General features: G+C 43.8%; 1 long non-coding RNA gene across 2 annotated transcripts in view; it reads left to right on the forward strand.

Moving 5' to 3' along the window:
* The window catches only part of LOC104846354 (uncharacterized), a 117,153-nt gene that overhangs the window by 41,514 nt on the left and 56,586 nt on the right, over positions 1 to 19,053 (forward strand). Inside the window, exon 5 of one of the 2 annotated variants that reach the window (XR_010321364.1) lies at positions 8,591 to 18,367. The exons of the other annotated variant lie outside the window; for it this stretch is intronic. This is a non-coding gene — a long non-coding RNA (uncharacterized LOC104846354). Of the gene's footprint in view, positions 1 to 8,590; positions 18,368 to 19,053 lie in introns of those variants that run through there. 2 annotated transcript variants of the gene reach the window in all.

Below are 19,053 nucleotides of genomic sequence, written 5' to 3' on the forward strand. Positions count from 1 at the left end.
CCCGCCCTTGCTCCGCTGACCTTTGAAGCATTCATTTTATCCCGGAAACTTTTTTGCTTTTGGTCCAGTCCAGTTGAGCTGACCTTCCATGTATTGAGTATTGTCCTTCCCTTCACCTAAAGCAGTTCTTATCTACTAATTAATCAGTAAAAAACCCTCTCCCACCCTCCCTCCCTCCCCCCCTCGTAACCACAAAGGTATGTGTTCTTCTCAGTTGATACTATTTCTCAAGATCTTATAATAGTGGTCTTATACAACATTTGTCCTTTTGCCTCTGACTAATTTCGGTCAGCATAATGCCTTCCAGGTTCCTCCATGTCATGAAATGTTTCATAGATTTGTCACTGTTCTTTATCGATACGTAGTATTCCGTTGTGTGAATATACCACAATTTATTTACCCATTCATCCGTTGATGGACACCTTGGTTGCTTCCAGCTTTTTGCTATGTAAACAGAGCTGCAATAAACATGGGTGTGCATATATCTGTTTGTGTGAAGGCTCTTATTTCTGGTGCCAGTCTCCTGGCTGGGTATGGAAAATGTAATCAGCTGTCTGTGTGTAATTGGGAAGGGACCTTCTTCTTATGCAGACTTTCAACCCGTTCCCTTGTTCTTAGCCCCACACCTCACTACCACTTTCTGTGGTAATTATTCCCTTCAATTTCTGATCTTTCCCTGGTTTGGAGTCTCCAGTTGGCTGACTTCTCTTTGTCGTCTTTTGCTGTAGCGCTTGGTATGTGCTGTCTTAGCTCTACCAACACCTCCATCCACTTGCCATCTTCCAAAAATGTGTTGACATCTGTGGTCCACCATTGCCTCTTTATAGTCTTTTACTTTTATTTTAGTGAGGTTTGTTGAGGGAGCAGATATAAATGCATATATTCCATCTGCCACATTTAACCAGAAATCCAAAGACTGCATTCTTACTTACTATGCTATATTGCCTCTCAAATGAGACAGTACCTCTGGGATCCTACAGCCCAGTGAGAATGAAATGAGATTACATATGTGAACATATTTTGTAAGCTCTAAAGAGCTATGTGAATGAAAGGATCTATGTTAAATTCCCTGCCAAAAGTGCTCTCCTTCTTTCTTACTGCTTTCTTACTCCTCTCCATCTCAAGGCAGGCCCAGCTCAAGCTTACTTACTCCTTGGGGCCTTCCCTGGTCACCCCAATTCATAGGCATGTCTCTGAGCCCTGACCTACCACAGGATTCTCTGTGCACCTCCCTTGGTCCTCAGCAATGCTGCTTTACTCTATTGTGGACACAGAACTGGCCAACATGTACAGTCAGATGTGGCTTCTTACGTGTACAACATGGAGCCCTGGTTGTGCAATGGTTAAAGCACTCAGCTGCTAACCAAAAGGTTGTTGATTCGAACCCAGAAGCCACTCCATGGGAGAAAGATGTGGCAATCTGCTTTTGTAAATATTTACAGCCTTGGAAACCTTATGAGGCTGGTCTACTCTGTCCTGTAGTGTCGCTGTGAATCGGAATTGACTCCATGGTGATTTTTTTTTCTTTTATTTATACAACAAAAGAGCTTTCCTCTTTTTCCTACAGGCAGGAAACGTAGGCGGTTTGGAGGCAAGAGCAGGGGTGGTTTATTCTTTAGTGGTGGTTAGGCCTCTGTTGCCCTGAAGTCCAGAGGTGGCTGAGCCCTCCAGAGCCCACCTTCTCCTCCCTCTTGCTTCCTTTCCCTTTTGCAGATCTCTCCTTCAGATGGTGCAGGCAGTGGCAGTGACTGTACCAACTAGCCTGTGCCACTGATCTAGAGGCTGTGTCCTTTCTTCTCTCACTCCTACCAGAACTTTGATTGGGATTCTGAGAGACTCAGCTCATCCTTAGAGAGCTTTAGTCATGGTTGTGGCAGAAGATGGAGGTGCTATGAGAAGTAGCTGCTTTTCACCTGAAAAAGATCCTTGTTGTTTTCCAAGACACAGATCCCATCTGACAGTTGTTTCAGAACATTCCATGGGAGTGAAACGTGCCATCTCTTGTCCTTTTCCTGGTATGATTATTATGAAGGAAACTGAGCTTTCTTCCAAGGCTGCAGCTGCAGGGGGCTCTCTGAGGGTCAGTGTTCACGTCTTGGAGAGCCTTTGAAAGACACAGGTGCACAGAAGCACTCGCACTCCCAGACTTGAGGACACAACTCTTTGTACGGTAGCAGTAGCACTGCCCTGCTCCATGTGTATGCACCAGGGTGGGGACTCGGTCCTCTGAATTCTCCTCCCTAGACCCTTCATCTTGGAAACCACTGAAGCTAAGACCAATTTGGCTGTAAATAGCCAGCAGGTGCAGCTAGGTGGGAGAATGACCAAGAGAAAGACAGGCAATGAGGAGGTCATGTCACTCTGGTCTGCCTGCATCACTACTGAAGATTGTCTCAGGGCTTAGGATCTCACTCCCCCACTTCTTTTTAGGTCCAGAGCTGTGTTGTCCAATATGGTAGCCACTAGCCAGACACATGTGGCTACTGAACACTTGAAATATGACTAGTCCAAATTGAGATAAGCTGTGTTAAATACATACCAGAATTGGAAGACTTAGTAAAAAGAATGTAAAATGTCTTTAAATTAATTGTATGCTGAGATGATAACATTTTGTATATTTTGGGCTAAATAATATATATATTTTTTAATATTACTAAAGTTAATTTCACCTTCTTCTTTTTACTTTATTTAATTACTTATGCAGCTCTCATTGTAGCCTGTATTATTATTATTATTATTATTTATAGCCTGTATTATATTTCCATTAGACAGCACTGGTCTAGAGACTGCCGTGATCCTAGACTGCTCGGATGGACCCTGATGCTCTGTTTTTTGTCATTGTTGGGGGCCTTTACTGAATGGAATAATACTGTACCTACCTGATGTGGACCTCCCCTCCTACCTGGACTCCTTCTCACTGTTCCTCCTGGTTTGGGGGCCAGATGGTACAGAGCACTCCCTCTCCCACTCCCCAGCATCCATTTTGCTTGAAGTCCCACCAGGCACTGCGTCTCTGACCTAGACACAGATTCAAGACCCTCCAGGAAGCCTGCTATAGGGTGGGTCCACACTGTCTGGTGGGGTAGGACCAGTGGTCACAAATACCATGTCTTCTTATTTTTCCTTCTTCCCTCTGGTCTTCCTTCTCCTCCCTCTACCCTTCTCTTCTTTTTTAAAAGTCTAATTCTGAGCAGCCGGCTCTGTTCAGCCTGACTGGTTTGTTATGGCTTATAATCTGCGCCAGGATTAATTAGCTAATTACTGACAAACGTCCGCTGGCAAGATCCTGCTCCAGCTTGTCAGCTTGAAGTGTTTAATTATTTTAATCATTTACTTTCATCTTCAAAATTTATGCTGCCAAGAGAGTTGCAGGGCATCTTTTAATTATGATTTGGGGTTTCTGCTGGGCTGTGTTCTGTTCCTGGAGATGGGGACATTACTTTTTACTTGTCTTCACAAAGGCCTGAACATCCTTCCACTCTCAGGGCATGGCTCCATGCTCCATAGATAGGAGGTAGAGAGGGAGTCTAGGTCATCTTTGGACCACCACCCCTTTTGCACCCCAAGAACAAGATGTACTCAGATGCACGATGGGAATTTGCTTTTGTGAGTGCCTGTCATGTGCTGGACATCATGCTAGATGTTTATATTATTTCATGTCTGTGAGCCCAAGACGTGCACAGAGTGCCTGGGGTGATTGGTGGTAAAAAGAAGAGTGGGAAAGGGGTTCTTATATTTATTATGTTATGATTTACTTAAAGTGTGCTAATCTTAAATGTAAAGTTCTGTGAATTATTATATATATGTACACCGCCCAAACCAAATCATCCGAGAAGGCTCCCTTATGCCCCCTCCCAATCAATATCTCCCAAAGGTGACTACTATACTAACTTCTATTGCCACAGTTTTGTTTTGCCTATTCTTGGCTTCTATGTAATATGATCATATATTATATACTCGTGTATGTCTTCTTTCACTTAACATTTTGTCTGTGAAAGGAAGAATTCTTTAATATAAATCTTATTCTCTGGCTAAAAATTTGATTTGGGTGCAGCTGAGAGATTCAACCCAAGTCCCTAGAGAGACTTTGTCATCGTTTCTTACAAGCGTTGTCCCAAAAACTAGTTTGAATGTGATTTTCCTCCTCTATTCCCTCTCCTTCTCTAGTTCCTACTCTTTCCTCTCTTCTTCATCCTTGCCCTTCTCCCTAGCCATAGACATGTCTGTCACCATGTCTAATTAAGAATTTCTTTCTGAGCTCTAGCTCATGCCATTCTGGATGCAGCAACTTAGGAATTTCCTAAAGACACATAGAATTCAAAGGAGGCTTGTAAAGGGCAAGAGACCTTACCAGGAGAGCTCTGTTTGGCCTTTCTGAATCTGTGTCATGGGATTGACAGCAAACTTTGCAGTATCCTCCATTCCAGAGCCTCTAAGAGTTAACCCAGCTCCAGGCTGAGAGTGATGGAGGTGACAGCTCAGAGCTGGGAGACTAAGGAAAGGAGAAAGATTAACTTAATGAGCTCATCAGTACCATTAATAAGACACCAGGCAACATCCAGCAGGCTTCTGTGATGGGCTACACCAAGGCAAGCCAAAGGATGCCAAAAGCCAGGCCATGTCAGCTTCTGATGTGATGTGATCTGTCCTTTTGACGCCTTCCACAAGGCCCAGGATGGGAGTGGGATGGATACAGAGAATCCTAGCCCAGTGGCCAAGACAGCTTGGGAATCCCCTCCCCTTCTCCGGGCCTAGGAATGACCTTGCACACGGCATCACACTTTCTAGCATGCAGGTTCATACTTGAGCCCACCCTCATGCATGCCCATACCTAATTGTGCCAAGCTCAGACAAGGCACTCTCTTTGTGTGTTTCCCTCCGCCCATTCCCACCCACCTTTGAAGTACCACCTGGAACAGTTTGCTTCATAGGAATGCAACTGGGCATCTCGCTAGCTAGCCTATCTGGCAAATGCATGAGGAACTTCCTGCCCAAATCCTACAAAACTCTCTTTGCCTGGGTTCCTTCTGTTCCATGCAAGAAACTCCACCACCTCTCATTCCACCTTCATCTGAGAGTCCCATTCCTAAGGTCAGAGCCAAATTTCACTGCCTCCTCATTGCCAGAGCTCACAGATGCTACCTAATAAGCCCCCTCCTCACCGTCAGCCTGTCCAAAGACTCTTCCTGTTCTATCCCTGAAGGTTTGTGTAGTTTCTGGGTTCCTGTCTCAGACTGTGTCTACTAGGCTAAGTCTAGCTTATGATAACTTACATGATAAGTGGGCATGGGGCAGACCACCACTACAACCTGTCTGAGCATCCCAATCACAGGTGAGCATGAGGCCTTGTGCTTGGAAGGTCTTGTAATGAAATAGGATTGGGTAAAGTTGGGGAGGGAAAGAGGATAGGACCTGAAGTCTAGTCCCAGTTCTGCCTTTAGGCCAAGCCACTTCCCCTCCGAGTGTCAGTATCCTCACCTGAAAAATGGGGACAGTCATCCCTACTGCATAGAATTATACAGATTAAGGATATAAAATGTTAACTACAAAGCTCTGAACAAATATGACATTAGTTTTACCGACACCTTTACATTTGGTTCTAGAGTCTTCAGTAGGTCTTCACCACCACCTCCCCTTTTTTCTCATTTATTACCATTTTCAAACAATTTTTATGAAATACACTTCCATGGTTGCTACAGATTTGGTCTACAGTCTTCACCCTCTAGACAGGATAACACAGACTGTGGAGTCAGCAGACCTGAATTCCAACATTTGCACTGTTGTTTACCAGCTGCACAAGTTATTTAACCCCTCTGAGCCAGGTTTCTCATGAGGAGAGCAATAATACTGATCTCACAATGTAGTTGAACTGATTAAATAAAATAATGTAATGGAGTACTTGGCACAGGGCTGACATACAATTAGTGCTCAATACCTGTTAGTGTTATCCTTAGATACAAAGAGTCTAAATGGGGATCTTATCAAAATTAGTTTCCCTATTGTTCTCACATTTGTCCTCATCCAACAATGGGGCTAAAATTCAGAGGAGGAAGGGTGAGAGGGATGGTGAATATGGGAGCTTCCCTTTCTTTCCTTCCTTCCATCCTACTTTCCTTCCTTCCTCTCTTTTTTTTCTTTCTTTCTTCTACCTATGATCCCTGCATTGCCAACTGAACTAATAACGGGGCAAGGTGGGCAAACCCTACCTTTATTGCTAACTGCATGGTAAAGATCACCATAAATCTAATCCCCACCTGAAAGTTGATCCAGGCTTTACCTTCCCACATATCCATAATCCTCATCACCAGCCACATCCACGGCACTTCCTCTCCCATTCTAACCACCCAGAGTTAACTCAGACTTCATGCCCAGCCACTCTGAGCCAGGTCAAAACTTCCCTAACCACTGCGGCCAGGTCAATGGGTACCAGCCATAGGCTCAGGAGTCTGCACAACTCCCTGCATTTCAGACTAGCCAGGCTCCCTCTCTCTCTCTAGCTCCCTGGGGCTAGGTCACATGCTAGGCCTCTACCCTTCTTTGTCGACTGCCCATATAGCCTTTCTCTATGTTAAAAACCTAAATACACAGAGAAACACCAGAGATTAGTGTAACAGAATATATTTATTGTGAGTAGACACAATTTGAATATGGCAGCGTCAGCCCAAAGGTATCAGGAAGGTGCTCTGAAGATGGGATACTGAAAGCAAGTTATATAGGTGGGTCTGAGCAGGGTAGTCTCCTGAGGGTCATTGTAAGTTTCTTACATGTTGGTTTCTCAGAGCACATGCAGGACTTCAGGGTCAGTCACTGGTAAAAACAGGGTCATTAAGGACATGCCATATGTCCTAGTCATTTAGTGCTGCTATAACAGAAATACCACAAGTGGATGGCTTTAACAAAGAGAAATTTATTCTCTCACAGTCTGGTAGGTTCCAACTCCAAATTTAGGGCATCAGCTCCAGGGGAAGCCTTTCTCTGTCAGCTCTGGAGGAAGGTCGGCATCATCAATCTTCCCTTGACCTAGGCGCTTCTCCGCACAGGAACCTCAGATCCAAAGGACACACTCTGCTCCTGGCACTGCTTTCTTGGTGTTATGAGGCCCCTATGTCTCTCAGCTCGCTTCTCTCTTTTATGTCTCAAAAGATATTGGCTTAAGACACTATTTAGTCTTGTAGATCTCATCAATATAACTGCCACTATTCCATCTCATTACATCATAGTTACAGGATTTACAACACATAGAGAAATCACATCACATGACAAAATGGTAGACAATCATACAATACTTGGAATCATGACCTAGCCAAGTTGTTAGAAATTTTGGGGGGACACAATTCCGTGACACCATATATCCCAAAACATGCCTATGATCCCTGCGCTGCAAACTGAAATATTAAAGGGGCAAGGTGGTCAAACTCCACCTTTATTGCTAACTTTGTGGTAAGGATCATCATAAATCCAATTCCCACCTGAAAGTTGATCCAGGCTTTGTTGTTGTTACTAGATGTCATCAAGTTGGTTCCGACTCATAGTGACCCTATATGCAACAGAACGAAACACTGCCTGATCCTGTGCCATCCTCACAGTCCTTGTCATGTTTGAGCGCATTGTTGCAGCCACTGTGTCAATCCATCTAATTTAGGGTCTTTCTCCTTTTCGCTGATCCTCTACCAAGCATGATGTCCTTCTCCAGGGACTAGTCCTTCCTGATAACAAGTCCAAAGTAAGTGAGACAAAGCCTTGGCATCCTTGCTTCTGGTTGTACTCCTTCCAAGACAGAAATGCTTGTTCTTCTGGTAGCCAATGGTATATTCAATATCTCACCAACACCATAATTCAAAGGCATCAATTCTTTAGTCTTCCTTAGTCATTGTCCAGCTTTCATGTGCATAAGAGGCAATTGAATATACCATGGCTTGGGTCAGGTGCACCTTAGTCCTCAAAGTGACATCTTTGGTTTTCAACACTTTAAAGAGATCTTTTGCAGCAGATTTGCCCAATGCAGTGCATTGTTTGATTTCTTGGCTGCTGCTTCCATGGGTGTTGATTGTTAATGCAAGTAAAATGAAATCCTTGACAACTTCAGTATTTTCTCTGTTTATCATGATGTTGCTTATTGGTCCATTTGTGAGGATTTTTGTTTTCTTGAGATACAATTCATACTGAAGCATGTGGTTTTGGATCTTCTTCCGTAAGTGCTTCAAGTCCTCTTCTCTTTCGGCAAGCAAGGTTGTGTCATCTGCACATCGCAGATTGTTAATAAATCTTCCTCTAATCCTGATGCTGTGTTCACGTTCTTCTTCATATTCCGGCTTCTCAAAATATTTGGTATACAGATTGAATAAGTATGGTGAAACGATACAACCCTGACGCACACCTTTCCTGACTGTCAACCACTCATTATTCTCTTGTTCTGTTTGAACAACTGCCTCTTGGTCTATGTACAGGTTCCTCATGAGCACAATTAAGTATTCTGGAATTCCCATTCTTCACAACGTTATCCATAATTTTCTATGATCCACACAGTTGAATGCTTTTGCATAGTCAATAAAATACAGGAAAACATCTTTCTGGTATTCTCTGCTTTCAGCCAAGATCCATCTGACATCAGCAATGATATCCCTGGTTACACATCCTCTTCAGAATCCAGCTTGAACTTCTGGCAGTTCCCTGTTGATGTACCGCTGCAGCTGGTTTTGAATGATCTTCAGCAAAATTTTACTTGTGTGTGATATTAATGATATTATTCGACAATTTCTGCATTCCAGACTTAACCTTTACCTTATATCTGTAATCACTTAGACCCTGAAGTTTCTGCTTCTTGAAACTGTCTGCACATAGCTAATTTTCCAAAAAAGCCTAATGCCTAAGGCAAAATGGTTTCTGCTAAACTGATTACAAGACTATTGTTTGACCTAAAAGTGACTCCAGGAAAACCAGTTCCTTAAAGGCTCAAAGCTCAAAAGGACACCTAAGGGCAAATGGCCTGGCTGGGTCTCCCCAATTCCATGGACCCAGAAACTGGATTCCAGGAGAATTAAAATGGTTTCTCATCTGTCACCAAGCCACACAGAGCTGAGTCTTCGTGAGTTAGGACTCTGTCCTTATGTCAGCCTACATAGCCTTCCTCTGAAATAGCTACCCCAAGCTAAGTCAGATTCTCATTGCCCCTTTGTGGGTTTGTTAATTCTCTAAAATAGCTCACAAAATTCATGGAGACTATTACCTATACTTACAGTTACTCATTTATTATGACCAGAAAAGATACAAGTGAAGAGACATATCAAGTGATATCTAGGAGAGTTCCTGGCACAAGGACTCCATTGTCCCCAGGCATATGCCACCCTCTCCTGTGCGTGGATGTTCTCACCAATACAGGAAACCCCAAAAGAAAAAGCTCCAAGGTCCAGGGTCCCTTAGTCATTGGGACCTCAATGCATACCCATGACTCAATGAATATGCATAATTGGCTGCATTATGCCCTCTCCCTTCTTGAGGTTAGTTGCCAGTGATGAGTTGGGAGCTTTTAACTCATTTGCACATGTTGAAATATTGCCCAGATGTTTTAGAAAAATAAAGACACTTTGATTGCTGGGGAATTCCAAGGGCTATTTTCCAGAAACTGGAGACAAAATCTAAACCAAGTTCTTTGTCCCACACAGTCCCTCACTAAGTTTCCACAGGGTGCCAGGTACTTTGCCAGGGCACTGGGGAATAGCCTTATTCTACACCTTAACAAACTTCCAGTTTGGTGAGAGAGAAGAGAGAGAGGCAATTACAGTGGCTTCTGAAATATAGAGAAGATGGCATTTTCAAGATATGTAAATGTCTTAATTTCCTCACTTATGAAATGTGGATAATAGTGAAGCCTCCGCCGAGACTTCCCCCACTCAGCCATGGTCCCCACCCTGCACCCCCCACCACAGCAGCCTGACAAGCCAGGGCTTCTAACTGCGGTTTGGCCCGACCACGCTGCAGCCCTAACCACAGTTTGAATTTCGTGCCAGAATCCTGCGCATGTGCAAACCAGAATTTTGGTGCATGCGAGGACCTGGAAAGCTGTGTCCTCAATCTGTCCTTGGACCTGAACATCGCCGACATGACTCAACATCCAGACCTCCAAATGTGCACATAGGAAGGCTAAGGGCAGAGAGTTCCGGGCACCAAACCCAACCCCCAGGCATCATTGGAAATAAAAAGCCCCCAACCCCCTCAGACAGGGAGCATGTGGTCTTTGGGCTGCTAGGCCCCATGTTGCTCCTTGTTTGAACAAACAATAAATTTCCACTTTCTGTTTCCCTTGCTACTGGTAGTATGGCGTCCATCTTATTTTGATGGGCTAATAGGATAGGACAAGAACCCTCGTTTGGTTACAATAGTACCTGTCTTAGTTATCTAGTGCTGCACAAGTGCGTGGCTTTAACAAACGCAAATTTGTTCTCACAGTTTAGAAAGCTGTTGTTTTTAGGTACCAGAAGGAGAAAAGAGGGAGAGTGAGGGAAACACAATATTGTTGTTAGTTTTTTAGGTACAGTCGAGCCAGTTCCGACTCAGTGAATGTAAAACAGAATGAAATACTGCCTGGGCCTATTCCATCCTCACAATTATTGTTATGCTTGAGCCCATCGTTGCAGCTACTGTGTCAGTCCATGTGGGTCTTCCTCTCTTTCGTTGACCCTCTGCTTTTACCAAGCATGATATCCTCCTCCAGGGACTTGTCCTTCCTGATAACATGTCCAGAGTACATGAGATGAAGTTTGAATTCAGAGAGCTGGTTCTAGGGGAAGACTTTCTCTCTGTCAGCTCTGGAGGAAGGTCCTTGTCTCTTCTAAGCTTCTGCTCCTGGGCAATCTTCATGTGTCTTGGCATCTATCTTCAGCCATTTCTGCTTGCCTAATCTGCTCCTTTTATCTCTTATAAGAGATTGACTCAAGATGTACCCTACACTAATCCTGCCACATTAACAGAAAATTCATTCCCAAATGGGATTATAACCATAGGCACAGAGGTTAGGACTTACAACACATATTTTTAGGGGACATGATTCAATCCATAACAGTATCTAACTCACAGGGTGCTCTGAGGGTGCTGTCTGGTATTTAGTGGAGATTCAATAAAAATTTGTTTAATTTAAAATGTGTTAAAGTAGAATAAATAAGACTTGGCACCTAAGAAAATGTGGGGATGAAAGCGAAGAGAAGCAGAGGATGACTCCTTGATTTCTGCTTGAGTTGCTGGTGGTACCAGGAGGGGACAGAAGAAGAGAAGGAGGTGCAGTTTTGGGGGCAAGGTGATGACACACTGAGTTAAAGTACCTGTGTGCGTGTGGGGTGGGGGGGAGTCGAGATCCAGTAGGAACAGGATAGAAGTTTCCAGATTGCAGGTGAGACATCTGGGCTAGAGACAGAGACTGGTGAGTCACTGGAAGTTGATGACTTGGGCATAGATGAGACTTCTCATAGATGAAAAGAAAAGAGTATAGAAGTCCACATCAGCATTTAAAGGATGGGTGTAGGAACATGAAGGAGCCCTGGTGGTGCAGTGGTTAAGCGCTTGGCTGCTAACCGCAAGGTGGAGGTTCGAACTCACCCGTTGCTCCACAGGAGAAAGATGTGGCAGCCTGATTCTGTAAAAATTACAGCCTTGGAAACCCTAGGAGGTGGTTCTACTTTGTTCTATAGGGTAGCTATGAGTCGGAATGGGTTTGGTTTGGTTTTTTGGTAGGAACAGGAGCACAGGACAGAGAAGGAGGTATTAGAAGAAGGAAGAGGAGGAGCAGAGGGTGTTAGCACAGAAGCTAAGGGAGGAAAGGGTGTTAGGAGAGAGGCAAAAGTCCACAGTGTCAAGTGTTTCAGAGAAGTAGTTGAGAAAGGCTATTGGGTTTGGCATTTATATTTATTGGTGGCTGTATAAAAAAAAAAAAAAAAATTTTTTTTTTTTTTTGTATCATCAACTGCAAACTGAAAAGATGGAGGTTCGAGTTCACCCAGAGATGCTTTGTAAGAAATACTTGGCAATCTACTTTCAAAAAATCAGCCGTTGAAAACCATATGAAGCACAGTTCTACTCTGAAAAATATGGGGTCACCATGAATTGAAATCGATTCGACAGCAACTGTTTGCTTTTTAAAAATTTTTATCAGAAGTGGTGAGGCCACCTGCAGTGTGTGGAGGAGAGAACAGAAAAGGAGGAAGTGTATCCATTGAGTGCACTATTCTTCCAAGAATTTTGATAGTGAAGGAAGAGAGAGGATTTGAATGATAGCTTGAGGAAAGGTAGCCCATTTTGGACTAGGGAAGATCTAAACAAATTTATAGGCAGAAAAAGGATCCAGGTTGAAGATACAGAAGAGGGAAGAGTTGACTGAGGGCCAGATTTGTCCAAACCCCCTTGGTGTTCCCTGTTCCCACTCTTGTGTGCATGCTCAGCTTGGGCCAACCCAGGCTCCACCTGTGCTGACAAATAGGACTTCTTTGCTCTTTGACATGGGCAGGTGTGGGGGCATCAGTACTGTGATGGGTGTGCTTCAATGTCCACGTCCCCGCTGTCCACGCTGACATTAACTGCATATACCCTCATTCCTACACCCAGACTCCAATACACTGTCTGGCACATATACCAATCAAAACCAAACCCAGTGCTGTCGAGTCAATTCCAACTCATAACGACCCTATAGGACAGAGGATAACCACCCCATAGAATTTCCAAGGAGTGCCTGGTGCATTCGAACTGCCGACCCTTTGGTTAGCAGCCAGAGCACTTAACCACTACGCCACCAGGGTTCCCCTGGCACATATAAAAACCAAAAACCAAACCCAGTGCCATCGAGTCGATTCTGACTCATAGCGACCCTATAGGACAGAGTAGAACTGCTGCATAGTTTCCAAGGAGCGCCTGGCAGATTGAAAGGCCGACCCTTTGGTTAGCAGCCATGGCACGTAACTGCTATGCCAGCAGGGTTTCCCTGGCACATATCTGTATGTGGAATTTTTATTGAATATTTTATCCTATATTCTTCACAAGGTTGTGAGGATCAAGTGAGAAACATATAAATGCTCTATAAAAATATAATGATGCAAGCATTAAGTATTACTACTGTTTAAAAAACAGGTTCACAGACACCCTCACAAGTACACGGGGGGGTCTCATACATCAACCAAGCTCACACAGATTCACACACAAGCTAGGGCACGTGTGTTCACACAGGCCCACAGATAACACTAAAACACACATACTCCCTTATAGGCTCACGCAGGTATGTAAGATCTCACACACACTCACAGAGTCCACCACATTCACATACAAACTTACACACATACAAGCACACCCTCACAGAAAGCACACTCATATCCTCCCATTTAGGCTGTGTGCAGGTATGCGTTTGGAACTTGCACACTCTCAAAGGCCCACATGCCCACACAAAAGTAAGCTGAGAGTCTTCCAGTCTGAGGAGGACTGAGTTGATTCAACATCCATGTGCCAGGGAGGATACCTCAGTTAGTGAATAATTTCACTGGCCTGCAGCTTTGCCCCAGAACCTTAATTTCAGCAGAGAACCAATCTGTCTGGGGCCAAGGCAGGGAGGCAGAAAGAGAGAGGAGCAGGGCTGAAAGAAGAGACCTCTTCCCCTCCTTCCTTGTCTGTCACTCTCCAGATACCAAGGGGCCTCCACTCCCAGGCCCCTGAGCAGAGTCACAATTCCTGATCCTGGAGGGCTCTCATCCCGCAGGCCAATGCCACAGCCATTAAATACCTCTCCTAGGATATCTGCACAAACTCAGCTGCCCCAAGACCCTTCATCTCTCCTCTTGGCTCTACCCATCCCCATCCCCAGCAGTGAGCAGCATGCAGATGGGTCCCCACTTGGGTGATAGAAAAGCTGAGTTCAGGGAAAGGAAGAACTTTATCCAAGGTGCACCATGTGTTTGTTTTTCCTTCATCAGGCCCTCAGCCTAGCACACAGGTCTCTCATGAGCCCCCAGTCAGTTCCCCAATGGCTGCTTCAAAACCCTCTTGTCAATCCCACATGTCCACCACCTTCTGGTTTCAATCCCTACACATAATCTGAGCTTTTTCTTCACAGAGATGTAAATAGAGAGTAGGAGCCATCAGAAGGAAATCTTTTTAACTTCCAGGATACCCCTCACCCAATAGGAACCTACTGGTATTAGCTCTCATCCTTGTCTCCTCCCAGCTCAGATGTGTCCAGGACTAATTGCTCATGGATGCTCTGCATCTCACCCCTCTGATCTCTTCTGATACCTTGCTCCTTCAGCTATTTCCTCTATCTCCTGGATCTTTAGTCTCCTCCTTTCTACTAGATTCTTCCCCTCAGGTATAAGTATGTTCGTATCCCTTCCATCTTAAAAAATAAGTTCCATATTATGCAGCCACAGTAGTCAAAACAGCCTGGTACTGGTACAACAACAGGCACATAGACCAATGGAACAGAATTGAGAACCCAGATATAAACCCATCCACATATGAGCAGCTGATATTTGACAAAGGCCCAATGTCAGTTAATTGGGGAAAAGATAGTCCTAACAAACGGTGCTGGCATAACTGGATATCCATCTGCAAAAAAATGAAACAGGGCCCATACCTCACACCATGCACAAAAACTAACTCCAAATGGATCAAAGACCTAAACATAAGGACTAAAACGATAAAGATCATGGAAGAAAAAATAGGGACAATGTTAGGAGCCCTAATACAGGGCATAAACAGCATACAAAACATAACTAAAAATGACAAAGAGAAACCAGATAACTGGGAGCTCCTAAAAATGAAACACTTATGCTCATCTAAAGACTTCACCAAAACAGTAAAAAGACCACCTACAGACTGGGAAAGAATTTTCAGCTATGACATCTCTGACCAGTGTCTGATCTATAAAATCTATAAAATCTATTCTGTTAAAACTCAACCACGAAAAGACAAACAACCCAATTAAAAACTGGGCAAAGGATATGAACACGTACTTCACTAAAGAAGATATTCAGGCACCTAACAGATACCTGAGCAAATGCTCTCGATCATCAGCCATTACAGAAATGCAAATTAAAACTATGATGAGATTCTATCTCACTCCAGCAAGGCTGGCATTAATCCAAAAAACACAAAATAATAAATGTTGGAGAGGCTGTGGAGAGACTGGAACACTTATACACTGCTGGTGGGAATGTGAAATGGTACAATCACTTTGGAAATCGATCTGGCTTTTCCTTAAAAAGCTAGAAATAGAACTACCATACGACCCAGAAATCCCACTCCTTGGAATATATCCTAGAGAAATAAGAGCCTTTACGCGAACAGATATATGCACACCCGTGTTTATTGCAGCACTGTTTACAATAGCCAAAAGATGGAAGCAACCAAGGTGTCCATCAACGGACGAATGGATAAATAAATTATGGTATATTCACACAATGGAATACTACGCATCGATAAAGAACAATGATGCATCTGTGAAACATTTCATAACATGGAGGAACCTGGAAGGCATTATGCTGAGTGAAATTAGTCAGAGGCAAAAGGACAAATATTGTAAAAGACCACTATTATAAGATCTTGAGAAATAGTTTAAACTGAGAACACATTGTTTTGTGGTTATGAGAAGGGGGAGGGAGGGAGAGTGGGAGAGGGCTATTTGCTGATTAGATAGTAGATAAGAACTACTTTAGGTGAAGGGAAGGACAACACTCAATACAGGGGAGGTCAGCACAACTGGACTGGACCAAAAGCAAAGAAATTTCCTGAATAAACTGAATGCTTCGAAGGTCAGTGGAGCAAGGGTGGGGGTTTGGGGACTATGGCTTCAGGGGACATCTAAGTCAAGTGGCAAAATAAATTCTATTAAGAAAACATTCTGCATCCCACTTTGAAGTGTGGCATCTGGGGTCTTAAACACTAGCGAGTAGCCATCTAAGATGCATCGATGAGTCTCAAGCCACCTGGATCAAAGGAGAATGAAGAACACCAAGGTCACAAGGTAATTATGAGCCCAAGAGACAGAAAGGGCTACATGAACTGGAGACTACATCATCCTGAGACCAGAAGAACTAGATGGTGCCCGGCCACAACCGATGACTGCCCTGACAGGGAGCACAAGAGAGAACCCCTGAGGGAGCAGGACAACAGTGGGATGCAGACCCCAAATTCTCATAAAAAGACCAGACTTAATGGTCTGACTAAGACTAGAAGAATCCCGGCGGTCATGGTCCCCAAACCTTCTGTTGGCCCAGGACAGGAACCATTCCCGAAGCCAACTCAGCAGACATGGATTGGACTGGACAATGGATTGGAGAGAGATGCTGATGAGGAGTGAGCTACTTGCATCAGGTGGACACTTGAGACTATGTTGGGCTCTCCTGTCTGGAGGGGAGATGAGAGGGTAGAGGGGGTTAGGAACTGGCAAAACGGTCACGAAAGGAGAGACTGGAAGGAGGGAGCGGGCTGACTCATTAGGGAGAGAGTAAGTGGGAGTATGTAGTAAGGTGTATATAAGTTTATATGTGAGAGACTGACTTGATTTGTAAACTTTCACTTAAAGCAAAATAAAAATTATTTAAAAACAAAATAAGTTCTACATTCCTTTCTATCTGCCACTCTGTCACTCTCCTTCCATTCATTGCCAATTTTCTTAAAAGAGTTGCCTTCAGCATATGTGAGAAAATGCACATGCTATCTGTAGGCTTATGTATATACATGTTTGTGTGTACTGTATATATATCCACGTATATAACAAACCACATCGGCACAGTTACAGAGGTTTCCTAGACCTATCCAAACAACTTGCAGGATTGGTTTACTGGGTCAAAAGACTTGGAACCATAGTCTCAGGGATCAACTTAATCAATTGGCATAATAGAGTTCACAAAGATAATGCTGTACATCGTAGTTTGGTGAGTAGAGCCTGGGGTCTTAAAAGCTTGTGAGCAGCTATGTAAGATACAACTATTGGTCTCTACTCATATGGAGCAAAAAATAATGAAGAAAAAGGCTCAAAGAAGAAACGAGTCCATAGGTCTAATAGCCCACACGAACCACAACCTCTTCTAACCTGAGACCAGAAGAACTAGATGGTACCTGGCTACCGCTACTGACCATCCTGACCAGGGACACAATAGAAGGTCCCAGATAGAATGGGAGAAACATGTCAAACTAAATTCAAATTCCTAAAAAAGGCCAGACCTACTGGACTGATAAAAACTAGAGGAACCCCCAAGAGTATTGCCCTAAGACACACTTTGAGCTTGGAATTTCAATTCAGCTATTTCTGCAGGTCACCTTTCAGCCAAATAATTGGCTTATAAAATAAACAATATCACCAGGGAGTTATGTGCTCCCTTAAACAATTTAACTATATCAAAAGGATTGGAAATAATGAGAATGCTGACACAGTGTAAAAATTATAACCAATGGCATGAAACAATTTGTATAAAAATTGTTAAAGGGGAACCTAATTTGCTATGTAAACTTTCACCTAAAACACAATAAAACATTATTTAAGAAAAGAGTTACCTTCACTCACTCTCTCCCTTCTCTTACCATCCCCTCATCTCCCAAATCACTACAATCATCCTTTGCCACCTCACCCATCCCCCCTACAAACACACACAACTTTACACCAAAGGGGCCAGCCATCATCTTTAGGCTTTTTGACAAAGCCCGATTTTCAGTTCTCAGTCTCTGTATTTAGGACCTCTCAGTAGCACTGAATATTGTCAACTGTTCCTTCCTTTTTGGAACGCTCTGCCCCTGGCTATTTTCTCTCTTGGTTTCCCCCCTACCTCTCCAGTCACCCATTTGCCCTCTTAGAGTTCTCATGTCCAATCAATATTAATTCCGTGGCTTTTACCTCCTAAAGATTTCTAAAAGAAAAGAAAAGAAGTCTACTTCCCAGCTGAGACTCTGAGCTTTAACCCAAATTAAAGCAACACCTCCTTAACTGGGCTCCCTGCATCCATGCTTGCCTTTTCTGACTATCTAAACCTTGTCCAAAGGGTCCTTTTAAAATAAAAATCTGACTGTATCCTTTTGCTGCATGAATCCTTCATTGGCTTTTCATTGCCTATAGGATAAAGTGCAACTCTGAACGGGGCTTATAAGGCTCTCTGGGCTCAAATTCCACCTTCCTCTCTAGCCTCATCCCTCACACCTACCTCCTTGCCTCCTATAAGCCTTTTCAGCTCTGCTAAACCCTTTTCAATCTCTCAAATACATCTTGCTCTCTCTTGCCTTTGGACATTTAAACATGGTATTATCTCTGCCTGTTAATACCTTGGAGCTCTGGTGATGTAGTTGTTAAGAGATCAGCTGCTAACCGAAAGGCTGGCAATTCAAATCCACCAGCAGCTCCTTGGAAACCCTGTGGGGCAGTTCTACTGTGTCCTATAGAGTCGCTATGAGTTGGAATCAACTCAACAGCAACAGGTTTTTCATTAGTACCTTCCCCCTCCCTCATTTCCTCCTTTTACCTGATTAATAACTCCCACTTGTGCTTCCGGTGGAGTTCCTAGGTGATGCAGATGGTTAATGTGCTGAGCTGCTAGGTTGGTGGTCCAAATCTGCCTGGAGATGCCTCAGAAGAAAGAGCTGATGATCTACTTCTGAAAGATCAGGCCCTGAAAACCCTATAGCACACAGATCTACTCTGATGCATATTGGATTGGCAACTGAGGTACCCTTCAGGTCTCAGCTCAGCCCTCTCCTCCTTAAATCTGCCTCATTCCTTGATGTATTCATTGAGTCAGTGAGCATGAACCGAACAAACAAACCAGTTGCCATCAAGCTGATTCCAGCTCACAGAGACCTGGTGTGTGCAGAGCAGAACTGCACTCAATAGGGTTTTCAAGACTGTGACCTTTTTGGAAGTAGATCATCAGGGCTTTCTTCTGAGGCACCTCTGGGTGGATTTGAACCACCAGCCTTTTGGCTGCTAGTTGAGCACTTCATGATTTGCATCACCCAGAAACTCCTTTCAGTAAGGATAGCTGCATGTGAATTTTAAGAGCCTCTGGGAGACTGCTCAGTCTACCCAGAGATCTGCTA

This window comes from Loxodonta africana, chromosome 3 (assembly GCF_030014295.1).
Source record: "Loxodonta africana isolate mLoxAfr1 chromosome 3, mLoxAfr1.hap2, whole genome shotgun sequence".
NCBI classification, from domain to species: domain Eukaryota; kingdom Metazoa; phylum Chordata; class Mammalia; order Proboscidea; family Elephantidae; genus Loxodonta; species Loxodonta africana.